The following is a 390-nucleotide window of genomic DNA, read 5'->3' on the forward strand; positions in this document are numbered from 1 at the left end:
GTTCGAGGATTAGGAACTGGTGTTTCAAAGGCAGTTGTACATGCCGTAGCTCCTTACAATCGAATTATTGAAGAAGAAAAGAGAAAGCGTGAAACAACAGATGGAAACTTCAAACTAGTGATGCAACGACTTGATGAAGAGTCGAGGGCGCATAAGATTATGGAGGAAAAGTTGGAGGTTTATGCACGTGACCCACCAGAGTTTGAAAATATTTCGCAGGTACTTATGTAATATGTCTAGCTCTTCACTTCAAGTTCAAGAAATATGTCCATGTGCATGAGTTGGAGTTTGAATTTGGATCAAACATTTTGACATGAAGAGCTTGCCTTTTTGCTAGCTTGTCTATCTGTTGTTATCAAAATTGCTCTTGGATCTTTACCAAACACTTCC

The sequence above is a fragment of the Coptis chinensis genome, chromosome 7 (genome assembly GCF_015680905.1).
Source record: "Coptis chinensis isolate HL-2020 chromosome 7, ASM1568090v1, whole genome shotgun sequence".
Lineage (NCBI taxonomy): Eukaryota > Viridiplantae > Streptophyta > Magnoliopsida > Ranunculales > Ranunculaceae > Coptis > Coptis chinensis.